Below are 8,492 nucleotides of genomic sequence, written 5' to 3' on the forward strand. Positions count from 1 at the left end.
ATAAAGTGGATGTGGAAGATGAAGAATCACAGATGCTTCCAAAGTTCTTGGCTTGGGAACCTTGCTGGCTGGTGGTACCATTGACCAAGACGTGGAACATTGGAAAAGAAGCAGATTTATAAGGGGAAAAAGATAAAATCAAAACTTTGAGGGTTGACTTTAAGAAATAGCCTGTGGAACATGGAAATATTCAAAAAGCAGAAAGGTATTTGACTAATACACCTATGAAAAAGGCAAACCTAATTAGTGACCAAAGAAATGCAAATTTAAATGACAATAAAGGATTTTTCCCCATGTAGCATATTAGTTAATAAACATTTCAAACGTTAGAAAGCATTGATTTAACCTCCCTCCCTCCCTCCCTCCCTCCCTTTCTTTTTCTTTTTATTTTTTAGCAGTCTAACACTTTCTTCAGCTGAAATCTTCCTTTTCTGGTAGCTTATGTATGAAACAGGTAAGAGCAGGATACTCTGGTAGATGCAGGAAACAGCACAGAGCATAGAAGCCTTAGTGCTCTGCTGACTCCTCGTTCCCCTTCTGACCCTTACATCATTCCCACTGCATTTGTATGGAGTCCTCAGAGCTTCTCAGAGCATGGTGGGAAAAACCACTGGCTTAGAGCACTAGGCATAAAAAGCCAAGCTCCTTGGAAAGGTAGAACTAGTCTTAGTTACTGGCAGCCGAGTTTCCTAATGGCAAACTGCCCAGGAAAGGGAAGGATGGCCAGAAAGGCTTCATAGGCAGCTGTGTTGGGGTGGGAGAAGGAACCCTGGGAAGTAGGGTCAGGCTCTTTCCCAGGATCCACCTCAGCCCTGAAGCACAGAACCTTTAGTACAGCCACTCCACCAGTTTGGAGGGTCATGCCATCACTTGTCTGAATAAATCATCTGCATTCACAATCAAGCCAAGATACCAACTACGTACATAGATACACACGCCTAACAAATATGCCTGACGAGCTGTTTCTTTGGCTATCGTCCTGAAAAGGTGTGAGAAAATGTATATGTTAACGCTCCAGAGGGATGGATGGGAGTCTATTCCCAGAGAGACAGAAGTATGACAAAACCTCAAAATAAGTTTTTGAACACATTTCTCTCCCTGCCTCCCAAATAAGCTCATTGTGGCAACATTAGGAATGTCTAACAGAAGTCACAGCAATAGCAACAGCTGCCGCAGAAGCATCCACAGCCCAGGCTGCCTCCAGCCCTTCACAGAAATAGCAGTCTTCACTCACTCCACCACTACCCCCACCACCACCACCACCGCACATGCACAGAGCACCTTGTCATCTGTGGATGCTCCTCTCACAATCCCTCTTCCTGCCCTAATGATGTGCACCATCCCAGCACTGGATGAAACTGGTCCTGTCCTATCTGGGCTATCCCTGGTCCAAAGTCTATAGCTAAGAGCTCAGGGTTCCAAGGAAGGAGAAAGAGAAAGCAAATACCAGGAAATCATTTCATTTATTTAGCAGCCTCTCTGGCTCTCTCACATTTCTTCAGTGATTTCAGAAAAGGAATTTTTTTTTTCTGGAGTTTCTGATTGCCTTTATTTTTCTCATTCTGAAAAGACACATGCTTTAATTGTATCATTAGAATCTTCTATTTTGTTAATTCTTCAGTCTTATTAATATTCATATAAAAGTCTTTATTGTTTAGGAGAGGAATAGCTGGATCATAGTGTAGGTCTATGCTTAACTTTATGAATGATTGTTCTGGAAACACCAGTTAAGCCATGTTGATTATGTTGTTCAGATCTTCTATATCATCACTGTGGTAGACAGAATTCTAAGATGGGCCTTATGATCCCCACTCCTTGATACTACTCTCATGATTATATTATGTTATATGGCAAAACAGGATTTTGCAGATACAATTAAGTTTACTAAGTTGACCTTAAGATAAATAGATTGTCTGAGTAGACTTGCTACATTCATATGACCCCTTTAAAAGCAAATAGTTTTCTCTGACTAGTAGCTGAAGAGGAAGTCAGAGGGGCCCTGAGCATGAGGAGGATGTAATGTACCGTTGCAGACTTTGATGAGGGAGGGGGCCAGGTGGCAAGGAATGCAGGTAGCTTCTAGGAGCTGACAGAGGCCCTGGCTGACAACCAGTAAGGAACTGGGGACCTCAGTTCTACAACCGCAAGGAACTGCATTCTGCCAACAACCTGAATGACCTTGTAAACAAATTCTTCCCCAGATACTACAGATAAAACCCCAGGCCAGCTGACACCTTGATTTTGGCCTCCATAAACATTCAGCAGAGAACCCACCTGAGATAGCCCAGACTTCTGACATTCAAAACTGTTATTTTAAGCCACCAACTGTGTGATGATTTGTTACGCGGCAATAGGAAACTAATAAATATACTTACTAACTTTTTATTCTATTTTTTTGTCTATTATTCTCTCCACAGTTGTAGATATGTATATTTAACTTTAGTTCTGTCAGTTTTTGCTTCATGTATTTCGATGCTCTGTTATGTGGCTGTTGACTGAAATGAGGGCTGTTGAGGCAGATATTATTTTATTTATTTTATTTTTAATAGAGATGGGGTCTCACTCTGTCGCCCAGGCTGATCTCAAACCCGTGGGCTCGAGCAGTCTTCCTGCCCCAGCCTTCCAAAGTTCTGGGATTATAGGCATGAGCCACTGTGCCTAGCCAGCAGAAATAATTTGATAAAGGTTTATTGGAAGCCAAATGTAAGGATTGACTTGGGAAAACACACCAACAAAGTTGCTCATGTTCTGGAGTCTGTTACAAATCGCAAGGCTTTTATAGAAAAATTTAGGAGCAGGGAGGGGGACTCCTTCTAACAAACTTGTCCTTTTTCATTAGAGGGTTCAGTACAAAGGTTATAATCATTGAATACACATTACAACATACAGCCTAAAATGTCTACATGCAAGACCATCAGTAAAACTTCATGATTCGGCAATAAATCAGCATCCTTTTCAATGCCAGTAGGTTATGCATCAATCATTGCATCAATAATTTGCAGAACTCATGGTAAGATTCTTTATTCAAGGACAGAATGTCACCATAAGACCTTCCCAAGGTGGGTTATTTTGAAAGACTGTTGGGCGAGCGTGTTGGCTCACGCCTGTAATTCCAGCACTTTGGGAGGCCAAGGAGGGTGGATCATGAGGTCAGGAGTTCAAGACCAGCCTGGCCAACATGGTGAAACCCCGTCTCTACTAAGAATACAAAAATTAGCTGGGCATGATGGCGCGCACCTGTAGTCCCAGCTACTAGGGAGGCTGAGGCAGAATAATCACTTGAACCTGGGAGGCAGAGGTTGCAGTGAGCCAATTGTGCCATTGCACTCCAGCCTGGGTGACAGAGGGAGATTCCGTCTGAAAAAGAACAAAAAAAGAAAGACTCTTAAGTAAATTGTCAAATGCAGCCTGAAGGTTATCAAGGTATGTATAAATTTAGAATTTTTATGTCCTATTGACTAATTGGTCTTTTTATTATTACAAAAATTACTTCTTTATCTCTGATAATACTACTTGTTTGAAGTCTTTCTTGTCTGATATTAATATAACCACACCAATTTTCTTATCCTTAGTAAGTTTTTTTTTTTTTTGATATTTCTTTTACAAATCTTTTACTTTTGACACACTTGTGTCTTATATTTAAGATGAGTCTCTTGGTGAGGATCAAAGAACTACCTATTGGGTACCAGGCTTATTATCTAGGTGACAAAATAATCTGCACACCAAACCCCTGTGACATGCGATTTACCCATATAACAAACCTGCACGTGGACCCTTGAACCTAAAATAAAAGTTGGAAAGAGAAGATAAAATTTTTAAAAAGTCTATTGTAAGCAGAATATAGTTGAGCCTTGCCTTTTATCTAATGTAGCCCGGGGTGAGCACGCGTTTTCTGTGGCAGACCAGATAGTAAACATTTTTGGCTTTGTGGGTCATAAGGACTCTGTCACAACTACTCATTCATTTATGTATTCCAACAAGATTTTGTTTTCCAAAATAGATTGGATGTGTAATTTCTGGTTCAACATGTGAGAAGCTTAAGGGTCATCACCTTATCCTAACAATCATTTAGATATCTCTGCTTATATATTAGTCATCTATTTTCGCCTGCTGTCTACTTTGATCATTAGTGAAATTACCGTATTAACCGTGGTTATTTTAAATTCCTAGTCTGAAAACTCCAGCATCCCTGCCATACCTCAGTCTGGTGCTAATGTTTGCCTTCTCACCTCAAACTGTGTTTTTTGCCTTTTCAAATTCAATTTTATTTTACCCCATAGTTGGGACAGGATGACTAAAGGTGACTGGAGTTGGATATCTCTCTCCTCCCAGGTCACTTAGGCTCTGACAAAACTCCCAGTCAGGTTAGGCTCAGGCTTGTTAAGAAGAATAGAGTGGTCCGCCTGTAATCCCAGCACTTTGGGAGGCTGAGTTGGGCGGATCACGAAGTCAGGAGTTTGAGACCAGCCTGGGTAACATGGAGAAACCCCGTCTCTACTAAAAATACAAAAATTAGCCAGGTGTGGTGGCGAACGCCTGTAATCCCAGCTACTCGGGAGGCTGAGGCAGGAGAATCACTTGAACCCGGGAGGCAGAGGTTGCAGTGAGCTGAGATCGTGTCATTGAACTCCAGCCTGGGCAACAAAAGAAAAACCCCGTCAAAAAAAAAAAAAAAAAAAAAAAAAAAAGACTGAACAAACTGAAAATCAACAGCTCTTCTTATTCAAATTTCTCTCAGAAATTTGAGCCCACAGGGCAAACCACTGCCACCAAAATGGGAGAGACAGACGGGCAGGTACAGAGGATCACAACTCATCAGAATAGAAACCCACAACAGAAACTTATGAGGGACCTGTACTGGGACAGGAAAACCTAAACTGGATGAATTGCTAGAGCCTCAGTGTGGACAAGTCTTGAGAGTTAAAATCTCCAGGGCTGTCAGATATTAGGGGGCCACATACACTTTTATGAATTTTACCTCCAGGAGCTGAACCAGGTTCTCACAGTGAATCTCAAACAGCCCCTTATGCTCTGGCAGCAGTGGGAGAAAAGTAGACATTTTGAAGTAAGCTAGACCACTCTATTCTTCTTCTTTGTTTGAGACGGAGTCTCCCTCTGTCTTTGTCGCCCAGGCTGGAGTACAGTGGTGCTATCTCGGCAAACTCCGCCTTCCAGGTTCGCACCATTCTCCTGCCTCAGCCTCCCGAGTAGCTGGGACTACAGGGGCCCACCACCACGCCCGGCTAATTTTTTTGTATTTTAAGTAGAGACAGGGTTTCACCGTGTTAGCCAGGATGGTCTCGATCTCCTGACTTCGTGATCCACCCACCTCCGCCTCCCAAAGTGCTGGGATTACAGGCGGACCACTCTATTCTTCTTAACAAGCCTGAGCCTAACCTGACTGGGAGTTTTGTCAGAGCCTAAGTGACCTGGGAGGAGAGAGATATCCAACTCCAGTCACCTTTAGTCATCCTGTCCCAACTATGGGGTAAAATAAAATTGAATTTGAAAAGGCAAAAAACACAGTTTGAGGTGAGAAGGCAAACATTAGCACCAGACTGAGGTATGGCAAGGATGCTGGAGTTTTCAGACTAGGAATTTAAAATAACCACGATTAATATGGTAATTTCACCAATGATCAAAGTAGACAGCAGGCAAAAATAGATGACTAATATATAAGCAGAGATATCAAAATTCTAAGAAAGAATAAAAAGATATGCTATAGATCAAAAGCACTGTTACAGAAATGAATAATGCCTTTGAGGGGGTTATTAGTAGACTGGACTTGGTTGGAAAAAAAACCTGAGCTTCAGGATATGTCAATAGAAACTTTTAAAACTAAAAGGCAAAGATAAAAGGATTTAAAAAAGAACAGGATATTCAAAAACTATGGGACCATTATAAAAGGCGTATGTGTAATGAACATATCAGAATGAGAATAAAGAGAGAATGCAATAGAAGAAATGCCTGAAGCAATAATGACTTGGAATTTCCCCAAATTAATGTCAGACACCAAACCACAGATTCAGGATGCTCAGAGAGTACAAAGCAGGATAAGTGCCAAAACCTACACCTAGGTATTTCATACTTAAACTCCAGAAAATCAAAGATAAAGAAAAAATATTGAAACAAGCCAGGAGGATTAAAAAAGACCTTATTTATAGAGGAGCAAACATAAGAATTACCTTTAACTTCACCTCAGAGGCCATGGAGGCAAGAAGAGAGTGAAGTGAAATATTTAATGTGTTGAGAGAAAAAACAAAACAAAACTCATCTGCCTAGAATTCTGTATTTTGTGAAATTGTCCTTCAAAAGTAAAGGAGAAAGAAATACTTTCTCAGACAAACAAAAATAGAGGGAATATTTTGATAACAGGGGACATGATAAAGAGATCGCTCCTTTAAGAAGATGTAACAAAGCTTACTATGTATGCACCTAATAACACAGCGTCAAATATGTGAGACAAAAACCGAAAGAACTGAAAGAGGACATAGATGAATTCACTGTTATAGTTGGAGACTTCTGCATCAGTCTATCAGTAATAGATTCAGCAGGCAATCAGTCAGGACATAAGTTGAACTCAATAATGCCGTCAGTCAACTGAATGTACTTGACATGGGTAGAATACTTCATCCAAGAACAGAAGATACAGATTCTTTTCAAGCTCACATGGAACATTCACCAAGATAGACCATATTCTGGACAACAAAACGCACCTTAACAAGTTTGAAAGAATAGAAATCATGCAATATACGCTGTCAGACCACAATAAAATTAAACTAGAAGGGTATCTGCAAAATCTAAAAACGTGGAGATTAAACAAAACACTTCCAAATAATGCACAGGTCAAAAAAGAGATCTCAAGAGAAATTTAAAAATGCTTTGAACTAAATGAAAATGAAAATACAATATGTCTACATTTATGAAATGCAGTGAAAGCAGTGTTTAGAGGAAAATTTATAGCGTACAATGTGTATATTAGAAAAGAAGAAAGATCTAAAATCAGTAATCTGAGCTTAACTAGAAAAAGAAGAGCAAATTAAATCCAAAGCAAGCAGAAGAAAAGATAAAAATTAGAAATCAATGAAATTGAAAACAGGATATCAAGAGAAAAAACAGAGAACCCAAAGCTGATTCTTTGAAAAGATCAATTAAGTCAATTAGCCTCTAGCAAGAAACGAAACAAAACAAACACACAAAAAAAACGAAAGAGAGAGAGAGAGAGACAGGATACAAATTACGAAAATCAGAAATGAAAGACGGGACATCCTTTACAGATCCACAGACATTAAAAAAAAAAAAAAAAAGAAATAAAGAAATACTTTATTTCTGGGAATAACTAGCCCACAAATTTGACGACCTAGATAAAATGGACCAACTTTTTTGATTATTTGTTTTGTTTGTTTTGTTTTGTTTTAATACAAACAACAATGAACTTTCAATGACCAAGTTTTTGAAAAACACAATCTGCCAAAACATACAAGAAGAAATAGACAATCTGAATAAGATTCTATCTATTTAGGAAATGGAATCCGTAATCAATATTCTTCCAAAATAGAAAGCACAAGGCTCAGATCAATTTGCTGGTGAATTCTACCAAAAATTAAAGGAAGAAATTATGCGAATTATCCATAGTCTCTTTCAGAAGACAGAAGCAGACAAAATACTTTCTAACTCGTTATTTGCAGCTAGCATTACCTTAATACCAAAACCAGACAAAGACGTTATAAGAAAAGTATAGACCAATGTCTCTCATGAACATAAATGCAAAAATTCTCAGCAAAACATTAGGATATTGAAGCCAACAATGTCCAGAATTAAACACTACAACCAAATGGGAGTTATTCCAGGTATGCAAGGCTAGCTCAACATTGGGAAATCAGTAATATAATCCATCACATCAACTGGTTAGAGCAGAAAAATCACATGATCCTATGGATAGATACAGAAAAAGCATTTGACAACATTCCAACACTCATTCATGATCAAAACACTTACCAAACTGTGATTAGAGAGGAACATCCTCAACTTGATAAAGAACATCTTCAAAAAACTGTAGCTAACGTGATACCTACTGGTGAGAAACTAGAAGGTTTTCAATGGAGATCGGAAACAAGAAAAGGATATCTCCTCTCACCACTTCTTTTTAACGTTGTACCGGAAGTAAAGCAATAAAAAAGAGCAAGAAATAAAAGGAGCACAGGGAAGGAGAAATAAAATTGTCTTTGCCCACAGATGATATTGCTGTCTTTGTAGAAAAATCCCAAAGAACCAACAGAAACCTCTTGGAACTGAGAAGTTATTACAGCAAGTTTGTAGGAGACAAGAGTAATATACAAAACTCAACCACTTTCGTATATATGAGCAATGAACAGTTGGAATTTGAAATAAAAATCATAACACCATTTATGTTATCACACCCCAAGAAAGAAATACTTAGGTATAAATCCAGTGAAATACGTACAAGATCTGTGTGAGGGAAACTACAACCT

The sequence above is a fragment of the Piliocolobus tephrosceles genome, chromosome 10 (assembly GCF_002776525.5).
Source record: "Piliocolobus tephrosceles isolate RC106 chromosome 10, ASM277652v3, whole genome shotgun sequence".
NCBI classification, from domain to species: Eukaryota; Metazoa; Chordata; class Mammalia; order Primates; family Cercopithecidae; genus Piliocolobus; species Piliocolobus tephrosceles.